The following is a 19,927-nucleotide window of genomic DNA, read 5'->3' as shown; positions in this document are numbered from 1 at the left end:
TTTGCATCCAACCCTTCCAGGGTCTGATCTGCTCTTTTTTTTTTCTTCTTTAGCTTAACGGACACTGAAATAGGTTGGATGCGGATGGCTACTGCTGGGTCCTGATGGCCCCCATTCACTTGCATTGGGTCCATCGGTGATCCTGTAATTTTACAGTAGTTAAGTGGAGAAAAAAATTGTGCAAGCACAATTGTTTTCTCTGATAAATTTGACAGAACTGACCATGGAGCTCCCCCTAACGTAACCCGACAGCAGTGTGAATGAGGCCTAGCAAATATCTGATTTACACAACCCTATTGAATGTTTATTTAAAATAAATACTTGGTCACAAGCATGCTCTTTAGCTAAATGGAGCATCTCATATTTGTTGAGGAAATGGCTAGAAGGATGGAGGTGTGAAGAGACAAAAGTGAGTGCGGGGGGAACTAAACATTTACAGGGCAAGATAGTGGAGACAGGAGGTGGAGCCAAGGAAGGAGTTAGAATAGTCAATAAGGGTGAGTTTACAGTAAAAATTTATAAATAGGTTAAAACACTCTAAATTGTGTACCGACAATGCAAGAATTCAACCCAAAAATTTGAGATATGGACTAAACAATGTCTGAGAAAAATATGACATAAAGGGAATTAGCTAGATGACTGCATCATTAACTTACTGGGTTCCAGTTTGTTCAGAAAGGATTTTAATAATCAGAAAGATGGAGGTGTTTGCCTTTATATAAAGTTTTACTATAAATTGCCAAAAAGGATGTTATGGACAATATCAACAAACCCGTTATAAACTGTGAAATCTGGGGATCTCATAAAGGAAACAGGTGACAGGTGACAGTGTAAGGCTGGGTTCACATATGTCCGGCATGTGCATCAGTTGTCATCAGTTGTATGGCATCCTGCATCCATTGTTTCTGGCACCAGACAGAGGAATGCAGCAAGCTGCATTCCCCTGTCCAGTGCTGTCCGGTGTGTTCAACAATCCAATGTCAAAATTGAGATGCTGTATGATTGTAAACTGTCACACTGAAATGAATGGGATCAGTCCCAGCGTCAGTTTACCTCTGATGCATGCGGAAGGGAAACTATGCCAGATGCTTCATATATGTGAACCCAGCCTAAAAGGGTCAGAAACAAGAAAAATTCAGTACTGATAAATAAAAATGTAAAGTGGGCAAAAGATAAAATAGAGGATTTAAGCTACTAAAAAAGAAAGGAAAGGGGAAAAAGAAAGGAAAAAGTGTTGTTATAGAGATAATAAATAAATACAGATAAAGGCAGCAAAGCCTGAAATACTTATTGTCAAAAAAAAAAGTTAAACAAATCATAACATGCTTTTTAATTATATAAATATGTGATTGCCAGCCCTTTAAAAAAATAATGAGGAATTATAGAGGATGATAAGGAGAAAGGTATTCATGATATATATGGAATAACAGATGAAGCCCAGAAGGATAAGGGAAACTCTCTCATTTATCTATCCCAGAAAGAAATGCAGCACAGTCTCAAAAATAAAAATAAACAAAAAATAGGAAGAGATCACATCCATGGAGAGAAAAACAGTACAGCTACTTAAGTTATTTTACATTAAAAACAGCATATTTGTACTGTTTTAAATATATGCAATTTGCTTTTTGCCCTGTGGCAATATATCCAACACCTTTCAAATCACTAGTCAGGCTGCACACAGAATATTGTGTACAGTTTCAGTCACTGGCCTACAAAGCCGAGCTAGAGCCAGTTTTTAAGCAGGCTACCAAAGTAATAAATGTAATAGGTAGACTATTGTCCACTATAATGAAAAGTAGGGGTGAGGGTGACCTAATAAATAAATATGTATAAATAAACCAGAGGGCTTTACAGAGATATCTTTCATGATCTATTTATATCCAAGACTGTATCTATAACAAAGGAACATACTCAAAGTCTAAAGAAAAAAAAAGTTACCGTTAGAGCAGTAAGACTATAGAACTGTTTGCCAGAATAAGTGGTCATGGTGAACTCAATAAAAGAGTTTAAAAGGGGCCTGGGTGCATTTTTAGAGTGTACAAATGTTCAAGATATTGTTTCTAGAGTCCAGATATGTATTCTTATTTAGGAGGGATTTTCTTTATTTTTATTTTTTTAGATGAGAAAAATATGCTACTACCTGATAGAATTTATTTATTTATTTTTTTGCCTTTCTCTGGAGTGTAATAGGCTGAACTAGAGGGATGTATGTTGTTTTTTAACCTTACGAACTGTTACCATGGAGTTTGTAATGGATTGATAAACAGCATTTCTTTCTCTGCTTTCATTATAGTTCATTATAGTTTCAAATTATATTTTAAGGCAAAGAACAAGACTGAGGTCAAATGTTATTTTAAAGTCTTTAGCAAAAGAAAAAAACAAGGAAAGTTAAAAAGAATTAAAAACAAACAAAGAAAAATGCTAAGGAAAACACTTAAAAATAAATTCTAAAAAAGATAACAGTACAGTTTGCAGGATGTGGATATAATATTTCTATTTTGGAGTCTTTAGACTTATTTATATGGTCATATTCGAGGTCCATGTTCCCTTATGTATTTTTTTTTCCCAAATATGAGATTGGATCTCAGCAGCAGTAAGAGGAGTTTCTGCTACAACCTGCTGAGATTTGTTCCTGTTTATACTAAAAAGAATACAGAAAGAGTTTGGCTATAACTGTCTCTGAGTCCTTTCTGTGAGTTTTATTAAATTATTGAGTATCACTGTTTCCTTTTTAACATACTGGATTGATACAAGAACTCTCCACATCTTTGCAATAGCTTCATATTTACATAGTAGATATATAGAATGAAATAGTGCTTATATTTTGTATCACTATTGTGATCTTGATTTTGTCTAAGCTATTAGATTCACTTTAAAAGAATATTCCAGACATAACTGCTACACACTCTTATTCACAGCCCAGACCACGTTACTGTAGCTGTGTCTGTGGATATTATTAAAGTAGTTTGAGTTAATTCGAAGTGGTGAGTGCCAATTAGTTTCTTGGGTTATTTGTATAGACTGCTGTATAGAGTTCACTTCTAAATGCTGAGTACTTCTGTGGGATATTGTTAATCACAGACTTAGTAAATTTGTAGGTTTATTTGGAAACTGTAGCTTTTTTTTTTTTTTTTTTTTTTTTTTTTGGAGATACGTCCCTTTTTCCTAAGTAAAGTGGAGAGTTAGTAGGGTTTTTTGAATTTTTGGTCAGTAAATTCTGGTGCACAACATATGCGACACAAAAAAACGTGCAAGATCTACTCGGAAAAGCCTTCGTAAATGGGACGCAATGTGTAATTTTTACCAAAAAGTGCACTGTGTAGAAATGGCATTGTTTTTATTTTATTTTTTTGCCCCACAAATATTTTTTTATTTTTTTTTGTGGTAAAATGATTGATGTCACTTCAAAGTAAAATTGCTGGTGCAAAAAGCCAGCCCTCATATAGGTCTGTAGATAGAAAACTGAAAGCATTATGATTTTTAGAAGTTGAGGAGAAAAAAGGGGGTTAACTAATAGGCACAAAAATAACATATGTCAAAAAAAAAAAAAGGACACGAATTATAATGGAATGTTGTAACGTAGCTGGGTAAGTATTATTAATTCATATGGTGCTGTAATAGTAAATTTTGTAAGCAGGCAAGGGAATACTCTGGGTATAACCACATCCCAAATATGAACAAACTGTTCTGCACAATTCCTAAGCTTGTAAACTATATACACCTGTATAGATATGGGTGAAACAGGTAAGAATATCAAACTTAGTGTGTAGGACATTTTCAGTTTCAAAATAGAGAGCCAAAATTGCCTTCAGTTAAACCCACAGAATTCAGGTTTATCAAAATTACCATGAGTCTATATTCATATCTGGGTTGACAATCGGCCTTAAAGCATTACTATCATTTAAATGCAGTGTAGTAATGTGTCCTAAGACCTATATACATAATCATGTATTTATATGTAAAATACATTTTGATCTATATTTTACATTGCTTAATCTTCTGACCCTTCTCCTGCTGGCTGGGGGCATCTCTTCAAGAGCATGATGAATGTGCTCCTACCTGCCTCCTTCTAACTTGTCATGAGATCTGCAAAAACATTTTACATTTGCAAAGCTTTGTGCCTAAAGTGCATGCTCTATATAACTCTATTGCAGCCATGTAAACCTTTATGGGGCACATACACAAGGAAAACCTGCATTTTATGCCCAACAAAAATACAGAGTTTCTATAAACATGTTTACATTTGCACAGTGTTGTGCCCAAAATGCATGCTTTATATAACCATTAAGACCATACAATCATGTGAAATCTGATTTATAGTAAGTACATACGAAATAAGTTCATAAAATGACCAAAGAGAAATCATTTTGCTTATAAATAATAATTTAAATAATATAAAAACTGTGTATTGCTTGTTAGGGTGCATGGAAATGCTCCTCTTCTGGAAAGACTGCAAGCTGTCTGGGTCCTGTCTGGATCTCACAGGGCTTCAGCTCACACTGGTGAAAGCTGGATTATACACTGCACCTGATGGAGCAGAGCAGGGAGAGTAGCACACACCCCTTCCCCTTCCCTTAGCAAATAGCTCCAAATTTCTTGTTGCTAGGACCAAAAATATTTGGATGCCTTAGTTCATTTGCAAAATGAAAGCGAAAGAGACCCCTTGTGGACATTTTTTTTAAACAATTTTTTCACATCTTAAGCTATCAATTTTTTTTATGAAGTATATTAGGAAAATGCTTAAGGAAGTATCAAATTAAAAAAATTGTTTCTAAGAAGCATTATCTATCTGCCACCCAGAAACAAATCTGCCACCCAGATCAATGACTTGGCACTTACATTCCCAAAAAGTAAGAAACCCCACAAGAGTGAAGAATATAGAAGTATATAGAAGTAGGCCTTATCAGTGGTCAAGCATGTCTCCTGCAAACAGACAACATGGGATGAGAAGGAGTTTTAATGTGAAAACACTAATAAGTGTATTTGTGATGCTTCCAGACCTCTTATATATCATGAATACATAAAGGTACAATAAAGTAAATAGAAGGGGTTGAAATATCATTGAGAAGCCGGTAAATTAGAGAATTTTGCCCCTTAAAGGCATACATAATGAAAGAGCTCCAACAAAGTAACAGTTGTGAATTAGAAAAACTAAGTAACATTGTCCATTCACCTACAATGGATACATTTCACTGTGAGCCAATAAAATGGGAATGCCAATGCAAAGGAATGGCTCCTCCATGATGTTTAGGTTCACTCCAGATATAAGGGAGCCATGAGACCTCTTCATGGGTCAAAGACTAGAAACCCCTTATTTATTGCCTAAAATGGCATTTTACAAAGTAACTAATATCTAAGCAAGTAAAAAAGCAGGAAGGGACAACTGTACATATAACAAACAGCATAACCCTAATAAGAAAAATATAAATAAAGCTTACAAGTTAGATGTGTACCTGTCATGATCATGGTAAATGTTTTAATCTTTCCAGTTCTCTCCCCATCATAATAAACCACCAAATGCCTTTATTTTGTCTTTATTTTATTTTTTAGTTTTCTGCCTTGATATTTTGTTGTATGTTCTGCTCTGTCATCATCATGTACTAGGAAGGGCCATTCCCTAGCAGGGGTGACACCATCTGAAGCCTTGCAGGTAAGAACTTCCTCCCTTATTCTGCTATGCTGCTCTGAACATTAAGCCTAGAGTAGTTTAGTGTGCGATGAACTGTGATTGGCTGAGACCGCACACACTCCATAGCTCTGAACTCTAACTAAACTTTACAGTCTCTGAGCTCTGCCAAGTAGCTGCAAAATGTACAGAAATATCAAGCACAATGTTTAGCATAATGTTTAGCACTATGCACTGAAGCCATCGTGGCTCTACAGCAATGTTTCCCTACCAGGCTGCCTCTAGCTGTTACAAAACTACAACTCCCAGCCTTTGGCTCATCAGACTTGCTGGGAGTTGTAGTTTTACAACTGCTGGAGGCACCCTGGTTGGAAAACCCTGCTACACAGTCTAGCTCAGCTCAAAGGGAAAGGGAGCTCCATACCCTGTGCTGAGCTGAGGCCCCCCTGAATTTCCTAACTTTGGTCTCTTGCCAGGCTGCTGCAGGAGACAATCTGCTGGCAGGACTGCAGGCAGGACCAGAAGGAGGACCCCTGGTGGCCAAATTTCTGGGGGTTAATTTAAGACATAAAGGTGCAAAAATGTTTTATCAAGAAGAATATTAGAGAAGTAATTCAATCAGGTTAGTCTATAATATATTACATTTCATTGATGGTGACAGGTACCATTTAAAGTAAAATTCACACTGTGGCTTGTTCAGTTAGCAATAAATAAAATGGAGCTGCAACAAATTCTTAGCTTCCTCAGGTGTATTGAAGAAAACTACTACTTCTTTGTCTGGAATGAGCCAGATATAGCATAGAATAAGGAATTTTATGTTTTTCGAGAGACCTCTCAACCTCTTAAGGACTGAGGGTGTATCCATATGCCCCCGTTTTAAAGTCCTTAAGGACTGAGGGCGTATGGTTACGCCCATGGGAATTCTGGTCTCTGACACTCGCCAATATCACTGATATCGTTTAGCAGACATCCCGGCATATCGCCCAGGGGGGTCCTAAGACCCCCCCGTGTCGACAATCGCGGCAAATCGCTGATCAACTCAGATCGTCGATTTAGAGCTATTCTGGGCTGATCGGGTCTCTGGTGACCCGATCGCCCAGAAAATAGGGATGATTGGAGCTGTTCGTGACAGCCCCAATCATCCTAAGGGATAGGAGCGAGGTTGCAGTGGTGCCACCCCCTCCTATCCCCTGCCATTAGTCTGCAATGACTACTGACCTATGGCAGTTGAAGACGGGGGTTACCATGGAAACCCCGCACTCTGCCCACCCCTGGATATCGGGCAGAGCGGGGGGAGAAGATGGCAGCCAGTACCTGGGGACTTTCATAAGGTAGGGACTGGCGATCATCAGTGGCATCAGCGGAGATCAGCGGTGCGGGTAGGGAGGCGACGGCGCGGAGCATCAAGGAAGGTGGTAGTAAAGCGATCCTTACTGCTGCCTTCTAGTGGTTGCCAAGCTGCAACTCCCAGCATGCCCAGACAGCCAAAGGCTGTCTGGGCATGCTGGGAGTTGTAGTTTTGCAACATCTGGAGGGTCACAGTTTGGAGACCACTCTATAGTGGTGCCCAAATGGTAGCCCCCCAGATATTGCAAAACTACAACTCTCAGCATGCCTAGACTGCCCAGGCATGCTGGGAGTTGTAGTTCTGTAACATCTGTCCCTTCAGATTTAGAAATTTTCATGAACATTTTGAAAATTGCTGCTATACTTTGAAGCCCTCTAATGTCTTCAAAAAGTTAAAATAGGTAATATTGTAGACATATTGTATTTGTGAATCAATATAAAATTTATTTGAAATATCAATTTTCCTTACAAGCAGAGAGTTTAAAAGTTAGAAAAATGCTAAATTTTCAAAATTTTCATGAAATTTTGTGGTTTTTCACCAAGAAAGGATGCAAGTAACGACAAAAATTTACCGATATGTTAAAGTAGAATATGTCATGAAAAAACTATCTCGGAATCTCGGAATAATCGGCAAAAGCATCTTAGAGTTATTAATGCATAAAGTGACAATGGTCAGAATTGCAAAAAAGGGCTCAATCCTTAAGGTGAAAAAGTGCTCAATCCTTAAAGGGTTAACCTCAGAGAACGTGGCTCTCGGTTTTTGTAATCCCAAAGATAAATTAGTAAACAGAGAAACTATGGCCTTATACAGGTCGGATAGTCTGCTTGTGACAGGCAGCTTTCAGGACTTTATCTCTTTCTTTGCAATTAAAGAATCAGGCTAAAAGCAGTCTTGCAGAAAGTTCTCCAAATTGTCCTCTTTCTGTCTCCATTGTTAAGACTCAGATTTGAAATCCATAATGATTCATTTCATTGTGGTGCTTCCTTCATCCAAAAAATAAACATATTCCTTTGTATGCTGAATCCTGTCACGTAGATTTTGTAAATCTTGCTTGAGGACATCAACATACATAACCTCCTCAATTTTTTTTTGTTAACAAGAATTTACAGGAGGCGATAGCAGCCACTTAAAGGGGTACTCCGCCCCTAGACATCTTATCCCCTATCCAAAGGATAGGGGGTAAGGTTTCTGATCGCCGCGGTCCCGCTGCTGGGGAGCCCCGGGATCCCCGCTGCGGCACCCCGCTATCATTACAGCACAGAGCGAGTTCGCTCTGCACGTAATGACGGGCAATACAGGGTCCGGAGCATCGTTACATCACGGCTCCGCCCCTCATGACGTCACGGCCCGCCCCTTTCAATACAAGTCTATGGGAGGGGGCATGGCGGTTGTCATGCCCCCTGCCATAGACTTGCATTAAGGGGATGGGCCGTGACTTCACGAGGGGCGAAGCCATGACGTCACGCTGCTCCGTCCCCTGTATCGCCCGTCTTTACTCACAGAGCGAACTCGCTCTGTGTTGTAATGATAGCGGGGTGCCGCAGTGGGGATCCCGGGGCTCCCCAGCAGCGGACCGCGGCGATCAGACATCTTATCCCCTATCCTTTGGATAGGGGATAAGATGTCTAGGGGCGGAGTACCCCTTTAAGAAACTTGTTTCAGAATCAGTTACACTGCTTCTTCAGAGGTAGATTGTTCTATGACAGGGGATAAGATGCCTGATCGTGGGGTCCCACCGCTGGGGACCCCCGTGATCTTGCATGCAGCACCCCAGTTGAAATCAGTCCCCATGTTCGCTCCGGGTCTGATTACCGGCGACCACAGGGCCGGTGGCGTGTGACGTCACACCTCCGCCCCGTGTGATGTCATGCTCCAACCCTCAATGCAAGCCTATGGGAGCCTACAGCTGTCAAGCCCCCTCCCATAGGCTTGCATTGAAGGGCGGAGTGTGACATCACACGGGGCGGAGGCGTGACGTCACACGCCGCCAGCGCTGTGGTCGCTGGTAATCAGACACGGAGCGAACATGCTCCGGGGACTGATTTAACTGGGGTGCTGCGTGCAAGATGACAGGGTTCCCCAGTGGCGGGACTCCCGTGATCAGGCATCTTATCCCCTATCCTTTGGATAGGGGATAAGATGTCTAAGCACCAGAGTACCCCTTTAAGATCCACATTGGCTGCAATTTTGGAAACTCTTGCACATTTAATTTGAGGAATATTCAAGGTACCCTCCTACTCATACTAGCAGACTTATTTTAACTTTAATCAGAACAATAAAACTGCCAAGGAATATATATATATATATATATATATATATATATATATATATATATATATATATATATAAGATGCAGAAAATATAGCAGCACACCCAGTAGTAAAGTGCAAAAATTGGGATTTATTGACCCATATCAAATGCGACGTTTCGACGGCATCCCGCCATCTTTTTCAAGCATGCTTGAAAAAGATGGCGGGATGCCGTCGAAACGTCGCATTTGATATGGGTCAATAAATCCCAATTTTTGCACTTTACTACTGGGTGTGCTGCTATATTTTCTGCATCTTGGATTATTCGAGCCGTCTGCGATTGGGACTGCTATCCTTGCCTGCACCCCAAGACTTCTAGAATACGTGGTTGTGCTGCCTACCCTCTACATATATATATACATGTTAAGTTATACACAGCAGCAAAAAAAAGTGTAATAATAGCCAAAATATACAAAAATATGTTTTAGAAGTGGTGTCCACTCATTTCAGCACTATGAGTTATTGTTTTTCAGCATTTAAACAGTTAAATGACCAGCATCAGAATGATCTCTTATGCCAGCCATTAGTGGCGGGTGTCAGCTGCTGGGCTCCTGGGTCTGTAAAATGTGATCATTTTCTTTACAGCAGCAGTCACTGAGGTTCATGTTGCCTTATTTAAGAGTAACCTCTTGTAATGCAAGCGATTTTGGTAAATGGTACATAAAAATAATGTTTTAACATTTATTTGGAAAACAAGTCAGTTTAGTGTTAGTTTGCCATCAGTGTGATCATTTAGAAACCAGCAAGAACATTTACCTGCAGCATGAGGTCTTCCCATGAGATTTGTTTGTTTCCTTATTATTGATTTTGATGTCTTTGTTGTGATACATCCTGAAAGCAGATAATAGTTATACATGAAACAGTAACAAGTATCTTTCATTGGAGAGATCTGCCCTGGGTTTGCCCTCTAACCTTCTGCAATTGATTATTCTGTTAATTCCTTTCTGACTTTGCCAGGTTAAGTACCGACTAATTTACTGTGCTGCTAAAGTTTCTTAATGAAAAAGACACATGGAGTTTCTTACTGCAAAATTTGCTTAGGTACAGCTAGAGATGAGCGAACTTTTGAAAAATTTGATTCGGCCGATTCGCCGAATTTTCCGGGAAAATGTGGTTCGATCCAAGTCTTTTGGCGGTGAATCCATATTAAAAACAGCTATTTCTGGCCTACAGAGAGCCTCAATAGGGGTGTAGAACACTTTGCTTTGCTCTAACATATGGAGTGTGCTGGGGTAGTGAAACAATACTGTTATTCAGTATGACATGCAGATTACAGGCATCGCTTTTAGAATCACTGCTGCAGAGCGACACAATGACAGAGCCTGGAGGTAGCATTAGTATGAGGAGACCATATAGTAGCTGAATGACACAGCGTGGAGGTGTTGGCAGCATGAGGAGACCATATAATGGCTAAATGACACAGTGTGGAGGTGTTGGCAGCATTAGGACTCCGTATAGTGGCTGAATGACACAGCGTGGAGGTGTTAGCAGCATGAGGAGATCATATAGTGGCTAAATGACACAGCATGGAGGTGTTGGCAGCATGAGGAGACCATATAGTGGCTGAATGACACAGCTTGGATGTGGCTGAAGCATGAGGAGACCATATAGTGGCTGAATGACACAGCATGGAGGTGTTGGCACAATGAGGAGACCATGTAGTGGCTGAATGACACAGCATTAAGGTGTTGGCAGCATGAGGAGACCATGTAGTTGCTGAATGACACAGCCTGGAGCTGGAAGCAGCATGAGTAGACACTAGGGCTTCACAATCCCTAAGATTAACCCCTTAACGACGCAGGACGTATATTTACGTCCTGCGCCGGCTCCCACGATATGAAGCGGGATCGCACCGCGATCCCGCATCATATCGTGTCGGTCCCAGCGCTCATCAACGGCCGAGACCCGCGGCTAATGCCACACATCGCCGATCGCGGCGATGTGCGGTATTAACCCTTTAGAAGCAGCGGTCAAAGCTGACCGCCGCTTCTAAAGTGAAAGTGAAAGTGACCCGGCTGCTCAGTCGGGCTGTTCGGGACCGCCGCGGTGAAATCGCGGCGTCCCGAACAGCTGACCGGACACCGGGAGGGCCCTTACCTGCCTCCTCGGTGTCCGATCGGCGAATGACTGCTCCGTGCCTGAGATCCAGGCAGGAGCAGTCAAGCGCCGATAACACTGATCACAGGCGTGTTAATACACGCCTGTGATCTGTGTAAAAGATCAGTGTGTTCAGTGTTATAGGTCCCTATGGGACCTATAACACTGCAAAAAAAATGTAACAAAAAAGTGTTAATAAAGGTAATTTAACCCCTTCCCTAATAAAAGTTTGAATCACCCCCCTTTTCCCATAAAAAAATAAAACAGTGTAAAAAAAAAATATATAAACATATGTGGTATCGCCGCGTGCGTAAATGTCCGAACTATAAAAATATATCATTAATTAAACCGCACGGTCAATGGCGTACTCGCAAAAAAATTCCAAAGTCCAAAAAAGCGTATTTTGGTCACTTTTTATACCATTAAAAAATGAATAAAAATTTATCAAAAAGTCCGATCAAAACAAAAATCATACCGTGAAAACTTCAGATCACAGCGCAAAAAATGAGTCCTCATACCGCCCTGTACATGGAAAAATAAAAAAGTTATAGGGGTCAGAAGATGACATTTTTAAACGTATAAATTTTCCTGCATGTAGTTATGATTTTTTCCAGAAGTGCGACAAAATCAAACCTATATAAGTAGGGTATCATTTTAACCGTATGGACCTACAGAATAATGATAAGGTGTAATTTTTACCGAAATATGCACTGCGTATAAACGGATGCCCCCAAAAGTTTCTTCGATTTTGTCGCACAATGATTTTTTTTTCCATTTCGCCGTGAATTTTTGGGTAAAATGACTAATGTCACTGCAAAGTAGAATTGGCGATGCAAAAAATAAGCCATCATATGGATTTTAACCCCTTAAGGGGTTAAAATTGCACTGTCAGTCTGCACCCAATCATCTTTGGTTAGAAGGCCAGATAAAAAAAGACCCATTTGGTATGAAGGCCAGGAAACAACATTTAGGAAAAGATAAAAGGTCAATAGGGATGATGACCCCACAAGGCTGGCAAGTATAAGGGAGCCCCAGAGCACCCTGTACTGAAACACATTACACATAGGTGATCAGTTTATCTCCAAGAAAGACAGTTAAATAAAGATAGATTATTATGGTGCTGGCCAAATACAAGCACTTGGTTAGATATATTGTTTATTGGTATCTCACCAGACCAGGTTGCTCCTTATACTGAGCGAGAAGATGATAAGAAGGGGGTGCAGATAAACAATGTATCCATTCCTGGTGAGATGTTACCATCATAACCTCCTGGAGTTGCTACACAGATACCTGACAAACTTAAATCAGACAAGTAGGTCAGAAGTAAGGCATTATCCCCTCCCTGACTAGCACATCCGAAGGCCACTTGAATAAATGCAGAATGACCGGCCTGGTCAGCTCGGGAGCAGCACCCAGCACAGAATGCTGGGGGCTGCACCGAGATTGGGGGGTGTTCCAGCAGCGGGACCCCTGCCATCAGACATCTTATCCTCTATCCTTTGGATAAGGGATAGGATGTCTAAGGCCAAAATATCCTTTTAAATGTGTTTTAGCTTTTTGCAAGGTGAAATTTTAACAAAATGTATGTATATAAAATGCAATTGATGTATCAACACTTTGTAACATACATTCACAAAAAGATAGAAAATATGCACGCACTCACCATACCGTAGTAATGAGTAAGCTTTATTGAAATCTTCAGAATTTCATGTAGAAAGCCAGTATCAAAAACACCCGAGTGCAGGGAGGGGGGAGCAGCTCCGGACACGGAGACTAGGAGCAGCTGTCAGGAACAACAGCACCGTTTCACGTTATCCACAGAGGAACCGGAAGATGCATGTATAACGTGAAACGGTGCTGTTGTTCCTGACAGCTGCTCCTAGTCTCCGTGTTCGGATCTGCTCCCCCCTCCCTGCACTCGGGTGTTTTTGATACTGGCTTTCTACATGAAATTCTGAAGATTTCAATAAAGCTTACTCATTACTACGGTATGGTGAGTGCGGACATATTTTCTATCTTTTTGTGAATATATATTAAGACTTCCTCGACTGTGTCCAGCACCACTGATCCAGCTGCACACCCGAATACACTAATTGTGTTATACACCTGGTCGATCTCTAGCAGTGCCCATCCACTCTCTTTTTCAGTATATATACTTTGTAACATACATTTACATTAGTAGAGAAACCCTATTTATTGTGTTATATAGTGTCAAGATATTGCTTCAAAATTACTTTAATAGCGCAGGATTATGAATGATGACAGATCGGTCTGTAATTGTTCACACCCATCAAAGAGAAGTGACAAAAAAATGATTTTATATATTAAATCCACTGTGCTCATCTTAATATGGTAAACTTCTTTTTGAGGTTAGACATTTTCTATCAAGTACATTGTGTTAAAACATAATTCAGACTGCATCTACTATCAGCAGTATCATTTATCAAAGAGCCTGACCGTATTTTACATCAAAGACACAGTAATCCTGCAAAGAGTGTTTCACTGGCTTTGTTGCACCACTGTCTACTCCACATCAGGAATTCTGAAAATGATTATGTTAATACAAAGCAATTTAGGCAGCTGTTTAAAACCAAATGGTATGCAGAATTTTAGAGATGCACCTACCTTGCAAAGTAAGCAATCGGACAGAGAAACAAAGTAGAAATTGTCAACCTCATAAGTTACAGCTTGAGACCCATGCATTGACAAGGTGTGTAGACCATAGAGCCTCGTGCTTTAGGGGAAACAAAATACAAACTTTAGAACAATATGAATATCAGTATATTCAGAGTATATTTTGCATTCATCTATCTGTATTTTACTTTGGCGTCTATTTTTTAAATATTCCCCAAAATCATCCTACTCTATATACCATCATGCACTTATGAAATACATGTATTTTACCTAAAGACCTATTTATTACCAACCTCCAACATATTTCCCCTAAAGTGTTGGAGCAAATTCAGGAGCAAATCCCCATAGAAAACCTATCCTGCTCTGGACAGTTCCTGACATGAACAGAGGTGTCAGCAGACAGCGCTGTGGTCAGACAGAAAAGAAATTCAGAAGGAAAAGAACTTCCTCTGGAGCATACAGCAGCTGATAAGTACCGGAAGGATTAAGATTTTTAAATAGAAGTAATTCACAAATCTGTTTAACTTTCTGCCACCAGTTGATTTAAAAAAAAAAAAAAAAAAAAAAAAAAAAAAAGCATTTTTCCATTGGAGCACTCCTCTGGAAAACTTTGTAATTTTTTTATTTTTTATTAACTGGTGCCAGAAAGTTAAACAGATTTGTAAATTACTTCTATTTAAAAAAATCTTAATCTTTCCAGTACTTATCAGCTGCTGTACTACAGAGGAAGTTCTTTTCTTTTTTTAATTTCCTTTCTCTTTGACCACAGTGCTCTCTGCTGACACCTCTGTCCATGTCAGGAACTTCAGAAAAAGAGTCTCGGCACACAATATATCCTTGTAAAGGGTTTATTCAGCTTAACATAGCTGGGCGTCACTGCACGCCTATCGGCTCACACCTGAGTCTTTCAACAGCTAATGTTCACAGTGGACATGACATAATTTAAACATCACAAAAAGGATCAGGAACTGTCCAGAGCAGGATATGTTTGCTGTGGGGATTTGCTCCTACTCTAGACAGTTCCTAAAATCGACAGAGGTGTCAGCAGAGAGCACTTGGGGTCAGACAGAAAGGAAATTCACTCCTGTGGAGTATACAGCAGCTGATAAGTACTGAAAGGATTACGATTTTTAAATAGAAGTAATTTACAAATGTGTATTACTTTCTGGCACCAGTGGATTTAAAAAAAAAATGTTTTCCAGTGGAGTACCCCTTTAACCCCTTAAGGACTCAGGGTTTTTCCGTTTTTGCACTTTCGTTTTTTCCTCCTTACCTTTTTAAAATCATAACCCTTTCAATTTTCCACCTAAAAATCCATATTATGGCTTATTTTTTGCATCACCAATTCTACTTTGCAGTGACATCAGTCATTTTACCCAAAAGTTCACGACGAAATGGAAAAATAATCATTGTGCGACAAAATCGAAGAAAAAATGCCATTTTGTAACTTTTGGGGGCTTCCGTTTCTACACAGTGCATATTTCGGTAAAAATTACACCTTATCATTATTCTGTAGGTCCATACGGTTAAAATTATACCCTACTTATATAGGTTTGATTTTGTAGTACTTCTGTAAAAAATCATAACTACATGCAGGAAAATTTATACTGTCACGATTCGGCTGGCTGGAGGTGGATGCTCTGTGCCAGAGAGGGATTGGCGTGGACCGTGTTGGTGGACCAGTTCTAAGTTGCTACTGGTATCCACCAGTAACGGCTCAACCTCTCTGACTGCTGAAGATAAGCGCGGTACAAGGGAGTAGACAAGAGCAAGGTCAGACGTAGCAGAAGGTCAGGGCAGGCAGCAAGGATCGTAGTCAGGGGCAACGGCAGGAGGTCTGGAACACAGGCTAGGAACACACAAGGGAACGCTTTCACTGGCACAATGGCAACAAGATCCGGCGAGGGAGTGCAGGGGAAGTGAGGTATAAGTAGGGAGTGCACAGGTGATAACACTGATTAGGCCTGCTGCGCCAATCAGTGGCGCAGTGGCCCTTTAAATTGCAGAGACCCGGCGTGCGCGCGCCCTAAGGAGCGGGGCCGCGCGCGCCGGGACAAGACAGACGGGGAACGGGTCAGGTACGAGAGCCGGGATGCGCATCGCGAGCGGGCGCCTCCTGCGTCGCGAATCGCATCCCGGCTGGAAGTGATATTGCAGCGCACCCGGTCAGCAGGTCTGACCGGGGCGCTGCGAATGAGAGGATGCTGCGAGCGCTCCGGGGAGAAGCGGGGACCCGGAGCGCTCGGCGTAACAGTACCCCCCCTTGGGTCTCCCCCTCTTCTTGGAGCCTGAGAACCTGAGGATAAGACTTTTGTCTAGGATGTTGTCCTCAGGTTCCCAAGATCTCTCCTCTGGGCCACAGTTCTCCCAATCCACCAAAAAAAATCTTTTACCTTTGACAATCTTGGAGGCCAGAATCTCCTTCACAGAGAAGACGTCAGACGAACCGGAAACAGGAGTGGGAGAAACAACTTTGGGAGAGAAGCGGTTAAGGATGAGTGGTTTAAGGAGAGAGATATGGAAGGCATTGGGAATACGGAGAGAAGGAGGAAGAAGGAGTTTGTAAGAGACAGGGTTAATCTGGCATAAGATTTTGAAAGGACCAAGATAGCGTGGTCCCAGTTTGTAACTGGGGACACGAAAGTGGACATACTTAGCGGAGAGCCATACCTTGTCTCCGGGAGCAAAAATGGGGGGAGTTCTTTTTTTATCAGCAAATTTTTTCATCCGGGATGAAGCCTGTAAAAGAGAATTTTGGGTTTCTTTCCATATGGTGGAAAGATCACAAGTCACTTCATCCACAGCGGGCAAACCAGAGGGCAAGGGAGTAGGGAGGGGAGGAAGAGGGTGACGGCCGTACACCACAAAAAATGGGGATTTAGCAGAAGATTCGGAGACTCTGAAGTTGTATGAGAATTCGGCCCATGGTAGAAGATCTGCCCAGTCATCCTGGCGGGAGGAAACAAAATGCGGTAAATAGTCACCCAGGACCTGATTAATTCTTTCTACTTGCCCATTGGATTGGGGATGATAAGAAGAAGAGAAGTTTAATTTGATCTTGAGCTGTTTACAGAGGGCCCTCCAGAATTTAGACACGAATTGGACGCCTCTATCCGAGACGATATGCGTGGGCAAACCGTGAAGGCGAAAAATGTGTTTAAAAAATTGCTTTGCCAACTGAGGCGCTGAAGGAAGACCAGGAAGAGGAATAAAATGTGCCATCTTGGAAAATCGATCAACGACCACCCAAACAACTGTGTTGCCACGGGATGAGGGCAAGGCCGTAATAAAGTCCATACCAATCTGTGACCAAGGCTGTTCAGGAACAGGCAGAGGATGAAGGAGACCAGCAGGCTTCTGGCGAGGAGTCTTATCCCGGGCACAGACAGTACAAGCCCGCACGAAATCAACAACATCAGTCTCCAGAGTCGGCCACCAATAAAATCGAGAGATGAGTTGAAAGGATTTTTTGATGCCCGCATGGCCTGCGAGGTGGGAGGAGTGTCCCCATTTGAGAATCCCGAGACGCTGGCGTGGAGAAACGAAGGTCTTCCCTGGAGGAGTTTGCCTGATGGAAGCTGGAGAAGTGGAGATCAGACAGTCCGGAGGAATGATGTGTTGCGGAGAGGCCTCTACTTCAGAGGCATCAGAAGAACGAGAGAGGGCATTGGCCCTAATGTTCTTGTCAGCAGGGCGAAAATGGATTTCAAAGTTAAAACGGGCAAAGAACAACGACCACCTAGCCTGGCGAGTGTTCAGTCGTTGGGCAGACTGGAGATAGGAGAGATTCTTGTGATCAGTGTATATAATAACTGGATATTTTGATCCCTTCAGCAGGTGCCTCCATTCCTCAAGCGCCAATTTAATGGCCAGTAGTTCTCGATCACCAATGGAGTAGTTTTTCTCCGCCGGAGAGAAGGTCCTAGAAAAAAACCCACAAGTAACAGCATGCCCGGAAGAATTTTTTTGTAGAAGAACTGCTCCAGCTCCCACTGAGGAGGCATCTACCTCCAATAGAAAGGGTTTAGATGGGTCAGGTCTGGAGAGCATGGGAGCAGAAGAAAAGGCAGACTTGAGATGTTTAAAAGCGTCTTCCGCTTGGGGAGACCAGGACTTAGGATTGGCATTTTTCTTGGTTAAAGCCACGATAGGGGCCACAATAGTGGAGAAGTGTGGAATGAATTGTCTGTAATAATTGGCGAACCCCAAAAAAGTTGGATAGCAGGGAGTCCGGAGGGGCGTGTTCAATCTAACACGGCAGATAGTTTATCTGGGTCCATTTGTGGTCCCTGGCCAGAGACCAAGTATCCTAGGAAAGGAAGAGATTGACATTCAAAGAGACATTTTTCCATTTTGGCATAAAGTTGATTGTCCCGAAGTCTCTGAAGAACCATGCGGACATGCTGGCGGTGTTCTTCTAAGTTGGCAGAAAAAATCAGAATATCGTCCAGGTAAACCACAACACAGGTATATAGGAGATCACGAAAAATTTCATTAGCAAAGTCTTGGAAGACGGCAGGGGCGTTGCACAGGCCAAAGGGCATGACCAGATACTCAAAGTGTCCATCTCTGGTGTTAAATGCAGTCTTCCATTCGTCCCCCTCACTGATGCGGATGAGATTATGAGCACCTCTTAAGTCCAGTTTGGTAAAGATGTGGGCGCCTTGTAGGCGATCAAAGAGTTCCGAGATAAGAGGTAAGGGGTAGCGTTTTTTTACCGTGATTTTATTAAGTCCGCGGTAATCAATGCAAGGGCGTAGGGAGCCATCTTTTTTGGACACAAAAAAAAATCCAGCTCCGGCAGGAGAGGAGGACTTGCGGATAAACCCCTTTTTTAAATTCTCCTGGATGTACTCTGACATAGCTTGGGTTTCTGGAGCAGACAGAGGATAGATTCTGCCCCGGGGTGGAGTAGTACCCGGGAGGAGGTCAATAGGACAGTCATAAGGCCTGTGAGGAGGCAAAGTCTCTGCTTGCTTTTTGCAAAAAACATCAGCATAGTCCAGATAGGCCTTAGGAAGACCAGATACCGGGGGAACCACAGGGTCACGACTGTGAGTAATGGGAACCGGTTTAAGACAGTCCTTGTGACAAGAAGTACCCCAGTTCTTGATTTCTGCTGTGGACCAATCAAGGGTTGGGGAATGGCGTTGAAGCCACGGTAATCCAAGAAGAATTTCTGAAGTGCGGTTAGAGAGGACCAAAAATTTAATTTTTTCGTGATGGGGTCCGATGCACATTAGCAGAGGTTCCGTGCGGTAACGCACGGTACAGTCCAATCTTTCATTGTTAACAGAATTGATGTAGAGGGGTCTGGCGAGACTGGTCATCGGGATGTTGAACCTGTTGATGAGAGAGGCCAAAATAAAATTTCCTGCAGATCCGGAATCCAAGAAGGCCATAGCAGAGAAGGAGAAGGTAGAAGAAGATATCCGCACAGGCACAGTAAGGCGTGGAGAAGCAGAGTTCACATCAAGAGCTGTCTCACCTTTGTGCGGAGTCAGCGTACATCTTTCCAGGCGGGGAGGACTGATAGGACAATCCTTCAAGAAATGTTCGGTACCGGCACAGTACAGGCAAAGATTCTCCATGCGGCGTCGTGTCCTCTCTCGAGGTGTCAAGCGAGACCGGTCAACTTGCATAGCCTCCACGGCGGGAGGCACAGGAACGGATTGCAGAGGACCAGAGGAGAGAGGAGCCGGGGAGAGAAACCGCCTCGTGCGAACAAAGTCCATATCCTTTCGGAGCTCTTGACGCCTTTTCGGAAAAACGCATGTCAATGCGGGTGGCAAGATGAATAAGTTCATGCAGGTTAGCAGGAATTTCTCGTGCGGCCAGCACATCTTTAATGTTACTGGATAGGCCTTTTTTAAAGGTCGCACAGAGGGCCTCGTTATTCCATGATAATTCGGA

General features: G+C 42.1%; 1 long non-coding RNA gene across 1 annotated transcript in view; it reads right to left on the bottom strand.

Annotated features, from left to right (window-relative positions):
* The window catches only part of LOC130360692 (uncharacterized), a 77,147-nt gene that overhangs the window by 39,501 nt on the left and 17,719 nt on the right, over positions 1-19,927 (bottom strand). Inside the window, exons 2-3 of the long non-coding RNA XR_008890761.1 lie at positions 14,006-14,114; positions 10,040-10,114 (exon numbers count right to left, since the gene is read on the bottom strand). This is a non-coding gene — a long non-coding RNA (uncharacterized LOC130360692). The remainder of the gene's footprint in view (positions 1-10,039; positions 10,115-14,005; positions 14,115-19,927) is intronic.

Source organism: Hyla sarda, chromosome 3, assembly GCF_029499605.1.
Source record: "Hyla sarda isolate aHylSar1 chromosome 3, aHylSar1.hap1, whole genome shotgun sequence".
NCBI classification, from domain to species: domain Eukaryota; kingdom Metazoa; phylum Chordata; class Amphibia; order Anura; family Hylidae; genus Hyla; species Hyla sarda.
The sequence above is the reverse complement of the archived record's forward strand: the minus strand, read 5'-3'. Positions and strand labels throughout refer to the sequence as shown.